Source organism: Mastigoproctus giganteus, unplaced genomic scaffold (assembly GCF_048544385.1).
Source record: "Mastigoproctus giganteus isolate SK-2022 unplaced genomic scaffold, ASM4854438v1 scaffold_16, whole genome shotgun sequence".
In the NCBI taxonomy this organism is placed as follows: Eukaryota; Metazoa; Arthropoda; class Arachnida; order Uropygi; family Thelyphonidae; genus Mastigoproctus; species Mastigoproctus giganteus.
The window spans coordinates 956,652-965,706 of record NW_028328293.1 but is presented as its reverse complement, the minus strand read 5'-3'; the positions used below and the strand labels follow the sequence as shown (position 1 = coordinate 965,706).

The 9,055-nt window shown below is 34.0% G+C and overlaps 1 protein-coding gene across 5 annotated transcripts in view; it reads left to right on the top strand.

The window, feature by feature from the left end:
• The first annotated feature begins 1,628 nt into the window (after positions 1-1,628).
• The window catches only part of SpdS (Spermidine Synthase), a 227,213-nt gene continuing 219,786 nt past the window's right edge, over positions 1,629-9,055 (top strand). For 4 of the 5 annotated variants that reach the window (XM_090389401.1, XM_090389403.1, XM_090389400.1 and 1 more), the window contains exon 1: positions 1,633-1,688. The gene's annotated coding sequence lies outside the window, so the exon portion shown is untranslated. Of the gene's footprint in view, positions 1,689-9,055 lie in introns of all 5 variants that reach the window. The other variant, XM_090389402.1, reaches the window with a different exon arrangement.

Sequence of the window (9,055 nt, the reverse complement as noted above, 5' to 3'; positions counted from 1 at the left end):
TTCATGCGCGAATTGTGCTACAGTAAAATCAGACCCAGGTAATTCAATATACTTTTCCAGGCCTGCTTTGTAAAGACTACATATTCACAAGTGCTCAAGGTAGAGTTTGTCTTATTCCTGGGAGCGGGAGCTACCCTGATTAAAGAACACACACACACACACACACACACACACACACACACACACACACACACACACACACACACACACACACACACACACACACACACACACACACACACACACACACACACACACACACACACACACACACACACACACACACACACACACACACACACACACACACACACACACACACACACACACACACACACGAGTGTTTATTGATATGTACAGAGCATCTAATTATATGTAAATATATATTGTATATAAATCATGTATATACTGTGATGTACGTAATCTTGAGACTGTATATTGTGTGTAATTAATAAATGAATGAAATGCAAAAAAAATTGACATGCTCCTTACACCAAATTAATCTGGCCTTTTCATTTGTTATGTGAGGAGGGCCTTTTTTTTAGGACGACCGACTACAAGTCCATTTTTGAAGAGGCGTTTTCTAACTGTTACTTCACTGGCTACTATTTCTGTATGTTCTTCCCATTCTCTTTTCAGCTCAGACGAAGAAGCTTTACGGTTTTTAATGCATAAACACTTCAAAACGCGGTCCTGTTTTGCGTTGAGACTCGTTTGCGTCCGGTTCCTTTTTTTCCCTATCAGCAGAACCAGTATCCTTGAGATCTACCCACTGTCGACCGATTACAAGACACTCTATAAGCAATATGACAGGAAGAACATCCTTCCTCACGTAAAGCAACAATAGCAGTCTTTCTTTGTGGCGTTAACTGCACGTAACTCGCCATCCTAACACAAGCAAGTAATGACTGCAACTCTGGCAAGGTGTGTTTAAAAAAAAAAAAAAAAAAAAACAAGGTAAACTGCAACCATTATCAACGCACTGTAGGATGGAAGCCTCCTCAACAATTCATGCTGAGGGAAATGGACCGTAATCTGCCACGATGGTCCAATGCAGGTTGGCAGATCGACCGTATTTAGCAGTCAGGGGGCTTGAACCCAGGTCTACTCAAAGAGCGTGTGCTACTGCACTCCCGCTATGACCACTCGGCTACACCTGTTGCAATATTGCGTCGTTACCTACTCATGGCAATCTTATCTGATGCAATCTGTAAGAAATATTGCCATATACTTACGTTATTCGGACGACAATTACAATTTTAAGGGGTGATGCCCTTTCTTTGAACACTAGTGTAAGATGATATATGCCCTGAGTGGCTGATGTGTCTACAACTGTTAACTGTTATTGGTACATCGTCATGTCTTAATTCAAGTGTTAATTAATTTTTTTTTTTTGTTTGTTTCAGGTTTCCAGAGGGAGTTGTCGATGGAAATTTAACCCAGGTTACTCGCACGAAATTTGTTTATATCCAGTATTCTACTGCAGCTGTTGTGAGTGAATTATATTTTCTTTTCATATTTTGAAATGTTTTTCAAGATATTCTATGGCTTATAATGAATTCTTTGGCTTATTGACATTTTGTTATTTATATGCGGTCCCACATCTGATGTTATTTTTCTTTTTGTAGCTATTTTTTTGTATTTGTTCTGATATTCTGCTTCTGGTGACGTGCATTTGGACACATAAGGTTAGTTGAACTTTAATTGATTTTATCCGTTTGGTCTTGGTAATTGTCGTGTATAATTTTCACCTTTTCAGTTTCTCATCAAATACGCCATTTGCATATTGAAAATGCTTGCATTGATTTTTCTGTTAGTTTTATTTATATAGTTTAATGCTGCATATATAGAGAACAGGGCCAGCTTCAGGAATTTGGATGCGCTATGCAAAAGGAAAACAGGTTGCCCTCCGATAGAGAAAAATTGGCTTTCAAACTGACATTTATTTACAGAGATGCACTGAGAACTTTTAATGACAAGATTTATTATTATCGTTTTTAATTATTTGTACTGAATAACTGCTGAACTATCCTTGAGTTTTTATACAGAAAATAATCTTTTAAAAAATTATGGTAACTAATTTCTCTGCTTCTCTCAAGATTTTACATATCGTAGATAATAGAACTTTTATTCATTTTGTAATGTACGGCACAGGTAAGAAAAGATTCAGTGTAATGAAGGGCCTTGATCTTTCAAAAAGCCATAACTGTGAGTTGCCTTAGTGAAAGATGGTGTTAACCTTACAGTTTGAGAGATAAATATTTTTTTACTACTCCTTGCAACCTTTTTTTTTTTTTTGTCTGTGTTATTAAAAATGGAAACCAAACCTATATACACAACGTAGACTCTACAGAAAGGTCTAAACCAATTAGCATATCTCCTCATGTGAGTTAAATCATCACTGGTTTGTCAGATGCTGTATCGATAATGTGCCAAGTGTCTTGCCTGTGGGGTGCCAGGCACCGAAAAGGGTGTTGTGTAGGTAATTTATATCTGGTTTTTGAGAAATATTGCTTAGTAGTGTAACATGGGCAACTTCTGATGTTCGCCTTACAATTTGAGAGATCAGTGCCTTTCATTAGGGGTTTTTTTTTTTTTTTTAGCTTGTGAAAGTAAAAAATCGAGGCAGGTCTTTTTATAGGCAAAACAATAACGTCCATATTATTAAAACTTTTATTAGTAATACATCAGTAGATTAATACATTAGCTTTAAAATGTGATACCATATGTAGCAATATTTATTTAAAAATTACAAACCAAAATAATTTGAATATTCTTCATTTCAAGCATATATTGCCCCCAGGGGCTCAAATCTGGTGAGTATAGGCTTGGCACACCCAGGATCCGGAGCTGGATATCATCATTCTTCTCTTTCTTTCTTGGCGATTCCCTTCGACTTTTGACTCTCTCACTCTCAGGGTAACTTTTTTTTTTTTTTTTTGGCTGGTGCAGCATAAGCCTCAAGCTTTCTTGCACTATGTAGCTAATAATAATAAATGTTGATCACTTGGCATCTGACAAATGTCACTTTAAAATTTTTTTTTCTATTTTTTTTAAATCTGGCAATAAATCATATCTATAAAGATTGATACAAATTACCTGTACTCTTTATATAACAACAGAACCATTTATTATTCAAGCACTTTTACTAGAGCACTTTCACTTACATTCTCAGGGTCTGCAAATAAATGATTAAGGCTCCAGCAGAGGTGTTGTAACGTACCTGCCAGATAATAAATGATTTTATTGTGATATAAAGAGTGTAGTTAATTCATACTATATTTATGGGCACCCCTCATGAAAAACAGATTGCTCAGAGTCCTGATTTAAGCAAAAAAAGAAAAATCATATCCTCCCATGTACCTATTTCCATGAAGTTTAAATAAATAAACTTTGTATTTATACTTTGGGATGGGATCAGAGGAGATCTCAAGATAGAGAATACAAGAATTGGTCATGTTGGCTTGAAATATGATCAGTTTAAATGCATTTACTTCTATATCTCCATATTGACCATTGAAAACACAGCATTATAACGTGTGTTTTTCATATGGAGCATGAATTATGGGTAATAGATATATAGTACATTATAATTTGGCTCCTTGTACTGTCCTTGTATTTTTTTTTCTCTCTCTTGAAGGGAATTTGCCAGATGAGAAGTGTGTGTGTGTGTGTTATGGGGGTTTGATAGTGCATGAGCTGCTGAGGCTATAGTGTGCCTCAGATGAGAAGTACAAAATTGAGTGAGGTGGATTGGAGTAGTGCATAAGGGAAGATGAATAAAAAAAACTCAATACAACACAAAATTTTAAACAATAAGTGGGGGTTTAATTATAATTAATCTTCCATGAGTATGTGTGTGCTTATCCTTTTTTTTATGTGAGGTCCAAAGGAGTAAGAATGTATGTATATGTTTTGAAGGCTCTTTAAATGCAGTATCAACAAATTGCAACTGTATATGTTACAGTATCTCTTGAAGCTGTGGAGAGTTGATGGGTATTCCATCTATGAGTAGCTTTTATAAGTAATAGCAGTTTCTGTATTTATAATAGTTTAGAAAATTGGTGTAGGAGGCACAGCCTTTTTGCAAGATTCCAGATGATGTGGGCAAACACAAGCTGAAGTTGAAGAAATTCTCTGGAATTCTGATTCAGAAGTTAATGAAACTGAATCAAATTATACATATATAAATGTGGAAGTTATTCCATTCCAAAAAAAAAAGTAATGAAAATTTTTATTTTTTCACATATTTTTAAAGTGAAAACTCTTTTTTTTCTTACAAAATTTATTATATTTTTGACAATAATCCCGCTCATGTTTAGCTATAAAATCTGAATAGGAAAAAAAAAAAAATTTAAAAGCATTTATATTCATAGTTTTTCGATTTTTAAACTTCCATCTTTTCTTTTCTTGTAGTACCCATTGAGTACCTTTTTTGGCCATCTTTTTACATGTAAAAACCAGATTAGTCTTATTTTTAATTCCATCATTAACTATTTTCTTGATTTCTATTTGTCTTAAGATTTCTGTTTCTAACGTTATCCAATTTTTGTTTTCTGACAGCATCTACAATAGTCCATTTCCACTGAATTATTTGTTCTCAGATCATTTGGTTATTCTTTGTGTTTTACATCCATAGGTAAGTACTCTCTATTATGAGTGATATATTTTTCTTTTGTTTTCTTTGGAGATTTTTTCTTTCAGATCACTCATGTTTAAAAATCTTACTTTCTATTGCAGCTTTATTAGTTCTGTTAATTAAATCTGTAGTGCATCTGCCATCTTCATGAATTACTGACCATAGACACCTAATTTTTTTTTTTTTTTTCCTTAATATTATTTCTGAATAAATTTCCATTTACTGGTAGTAGTGGCATGTGATGCAAGGATGCAAGAGAGCTTATGGAGCATCAGCCAAAAAAAAAAAAAAAAAAAAAAAAAAAAGTTCTGGAAATTGATTCTCATATCTTCTCTTTTGTAGTTGTTCTTGAGGTTTTTGATCATTAGGTTTTAGATCTTCTTTACTGCTTGAAATAACAACTTGATCATGTGTGAAAAGATTAGTCCCCCTACTGCAGTTCCCATTCTGTTTCATTCCAAATTCTATTCTTTTACTGTTGTTTCAGCAAAGATTTTAAATAGAGCAGGTGAGAAACAGAAACAGTAACAGAGTTTGAGTTCTTTTGATTCCCTTGAAGGCTCTAGGAAATTTTTTTTTTTTTAATTTAATTTAATTTAATTTTATTTTTTTAAGATTGTATAAATCTTCAAAAAAATATATACAAACTTCATTAATTTCTGGCTGAAATACTTGTTCCACTAAAGTGTGGGTTTTTTTTTTTTTTTTATATATCTCAATGAGTAGTTTTCTCATGTTTTCACTTCCAAACTTAATAGTTCTATCAGCAGCATTGTCTCGGGGCTTTTCTATTTTTCTTTTTTGGTGTTCAGTACCTCTGAAATCTTGTCACCAATCAGTATTTCCTTTCCACTTCTGATAGGCAGTATCATCTCCTGGATTAAGGAATTCGTGTTTTACTTCCTTTTAATATTTTTAATGCTTATATTTTCTTATTGCTTTCAGTTTCTACTCGTCTTTATTATGAAGCCTCTTATATTATCAGGCCTCTGACATGCTAATTCCCATCCATTTTTCCTTTCTGGTACTTTTCTTTTGGTTTCCATGCAAATGATTTAAATTCTTGTTTAGACTAAGATGCATTTAGGGCTAAAGCCTCAAGCTGCGAGAAAATTTAGACTATGTATATATTAAATGCAATAGCATCATTAATACACAGCCATTTCTGAATAAACAGAATATTTATAAGGCGGCATAGTTTTAAGTTATATCTCATATTGTGCATACCTTCACAACGAGTTGTCATGATGTTGCACTACTTCGAATAAGTAACGCTTCACCTAAGGAGAAGGCTAATGTTACTTATTCTCAGATAGGTATCACCACTCGGATGGCACCGCTTCAGGGCTATTTGGCTCTTCTTCGGTGGGTGGGTAAGTACCCAAGTGATGCAATGATGGCAAAACAGTTATGAAGTATAACTCCACGATATGAGAGATGCCTGATGGTGTATGATGTATTTAGACTAAGATGTATTTAGGGCTAAAGCCCCAAGCTGCGAGCAAATTTAGACCTATGTATAGGTGGTACCTATCTGAGAATAAGTAACATTAGTCTTCTCCTTAGGTGAAGTGTTACTTATTCGAAGTAGTGCAACATCATGGCAACTCGTTGTGAAGGTATTCACAATATGAGATATAACTTAAAATGATGCCTTATAAATATTCTGTTTATTCAGAAATGGCTGTTTATTAATGATGCTATTGCACTTAATATATACAGTCTAAATTTTCTTGCAGCTTGAGGCTTTAGCCCTAAATGCATCTTAGTCTAAATACATCATACGCCATCAGGCATCTCTCATATTGTGGAGTTATACTTCATAACTGTTTTGCAATCATTGCATCACTCAGGTACCTACCCACCCACCCACCCACCCACCCACCCACCGAAGAAGGGCCAAATAGCCCTGAAACGGCACCAGGGGGAGCCTGATGATGTCCAGAGTTTCCAAGAATAGGTAACAACAGCCTTCCCCACTGGGGAAGCGTTGCCTATTCGAGGAGTTTTGAGTTTTTGAGTGGTGTGAGTTGGAGTTACTGTCCCTTTCATTCTTCTACACCGTTTCTTTTCCTCTTCCACTCCTACTATTACTTTCTCTCTACATTTTTGCTTTTCTAAGTCTAATAGGGACAACTGGATAGTAGAGTTATTATCCCACACAAATACAAAATAGCCCTGAAACGGTGCCGTCTAAGTGGTGGTACCTATCTGAGAATAAGTAACATTAGTCTTCTCCTTAGGTGAAGCATTACTTATTCGAAGTAGTGCAACATTATGGCAACTCATTGTGAAGGTATTCTCAATATGAGATATAACTTAAAATGATGCTGCCTTATAAATGGCTGTGTATTAATGATGCTATTGCACTTAATATATACATAGTGTTAAATTCTTGTTTAATATCTATTTTTGATATGCTCCTTTCCCATTGTATTTTTCTCCTTATCCCACTTAAAGGGCTATCATTTATTTGCTTTCTTCTGCTCCCAACATTTTTGTAGTAGTTTCATAGGTATTTTGCATCACTTTCCCTTTTGATTAAGTTTACGTTCCAGTCTTTGTTTATATAGCAGCCTAATATCCTGTTCTAATAGGTTAGTTTGGCCTGAACATCCGTGGTTTTGTTAACCTCTTCCTCACATTATAGGTTGTTCCCACAACCTGTTGTACCACAAAAGGTGTGCATATCAAGACTATGTTGGCCACTGAGTATACTTTACAGGTAGAGGTGAAACCCATCAGAATTGGATACCCTACATATGCTTTTTTTATGTCATCTTCTGTCCACCAGATGAACAACAAAAATTATTCTAGACCTTAATATTTGGCTTGCAGTGACATGGTCAGATCATATGTTGAAGGGATTGAAGAGGAAGTAGCTACACCAATGAAATCATCCTTTCTGCACAGTCAATCAACGAGAAATATATCAAGGCCAGACACCTGTAACTTAATGCTTCATCCAAAACGTTGGAAGTCTAGTCAGCAAATTACAGTGGAACCACTATAAGTCTGATTTCAAGGGAAACATGAAAATATTTGAGTTATAGAAAATTTGAGCTATGAAAATACATTCTACTTCTTTCTCTAAGTATAAATTATATTAGGTCTATATTCTTTAGCAAAAATTTGTTTATTCACTTACAGCATTTGTACAGCAAATGCTGTACAAAACATTAACAAAATCAAAAACAATATTTATGAAATCCATCAAAAAGTACATTAAGCTAGTAATTTATTATACATTATCAAAGTTGTTCTAATATATATATGTATATATACAGTGCTTTTTTTTTTTGTAAAAAAATAGGTGCTGATTCTTTGCTTTCAGGAAAAATTGAAAATTTAAAGGATATGAAAAATACTCTAAAATTTTTTTCCTGATATTGTTATTTTAGTAGTAATTTTTAGAATAAGAACAACAAATTAAGTATATTAACAGTTTATTAAGCATAAATTTGTTATTCAAGTATATAAAAAAATAAGTAAAAAATAATAACATTAGTAAAAATAATTTCATAATAAAGTTTTTGTAGAATATTCCAAATTTTCATTAAGTTCTCATCGGACACCCTATGCCGACTTCTTCTTTTCTTCCTCTTTGTGTGTCGGTTGCTGAATGAAGTTTCCGAAGCAGCCACAAATCGACATATTTTGCTGGATCGAAGTGGGTCAGCAGTGGGCCTACAGTTTTAAGCAACATTAGTGAATCAACTGTTTTTGTCATCAACGGAGCGCTGGTTTGGCTGACGATCAGATTCATTTGTGAAAATCCTCAGTTCACATTCACTGAAACTTGGTATCGTACTCAGAGCGTTCATCAAATGCTTCAATTCTTCTGAAACCTTCTTATTAATTAGGTATCCCCGAAATCGCTGAATTGCATTTAACTGTAACCTAATTGACAATTTTTTAACTTCAGTTTCACCAAATGCCAACAATTCATGTTTAGAAGGATTAATACCTTTGTTGTCCTTCTCTTGTCATCGGTATTGTCACTAGTTCTTAAAATATGAATTTTCTTTCTTTTTTTTTTTTTTTTTTGAAACTGTCCAAAATGACGGTGTCATTCGGATATTCAAGTACTGTGACCATGTAAACAGAGATAGGGAAAATTTATTGATAACACACTTCCGCAAAACAACAGATGATTATTTATGGGGTAAAAGAAAACCACTTTTCTAATTCTCGAACAGTGCGCTTACAGTTGTTTCACAGAGGTGTCCAACCTACGGCCAGCGAGGAAAGTGAACTAAAACAGCATTTTAAATTTTGTTAATTATCAAAAAAAATTCTCATTAAATGTTTTGTTCAGTAAATGTAATTGTGTATTGTACTTAATAAAAGTTTTGAATATTTTCAATTTTACTTTTACATGCAATACTTTTATATGGAAAATGTAACACTAAAGAA